Below are 432 nucleotides of genomic sequence, written 5' to 3'. Positions count from 1 at the left end.
CCAGAGTGGAGGGGGGAATTCAATTTTCCCAAATTCACCTGGGGAAGTGGAATTACCCTTTAAATAGACACAATGAGAATATTATTTCTACTGTGATTATTTACTGAGCACCAAGCAGTATCTAGGCCAAATCTCATTTCTGCACAGGCTTTTCCTAAAAGTAAACAAAACATCAAAGTACCTCCATTCACCTAAAATACATCTCATAGCATCTAGCTTTGTTACTATTTAAACAAAACAAAATCTCTATGTCCACAGATTTCAAGTAAACACACAGAAACAGGTATTAACACAAACACAGTCCTACTACGCCTACCTCTGCTGTGTAATCATGCATGTATTGCAAAAAATGAAAAAAGCAACATGAATCAAAACATTTTTTACAGAAGGAAAAAATGTCTTTCTTACTTTTTCCTTTGATGTATCTCTGTG

The sequence above is a fragment of the Nanorana parkeri genome, unplaced genomic scaffold (genome assembly GCF_000935625.1).
Source record: "Nanorana parkeri isolate BGI_ZX_2015 unplaced genomic scaffold, ASM93562v1 scaffold2000, whole genome shotgun sequence".
Classification (NCBI taxonomy): Eukaryota; Metazoa; Chordata; class Amphibia; order Anura; family Dicroglossidae; genus Nanorana; species Nanorana parkeri.
The sequence above is the reverse complement of the archived record's forward strand: the minus strand, read 5'-3'. Positions refer to the sequence as shown.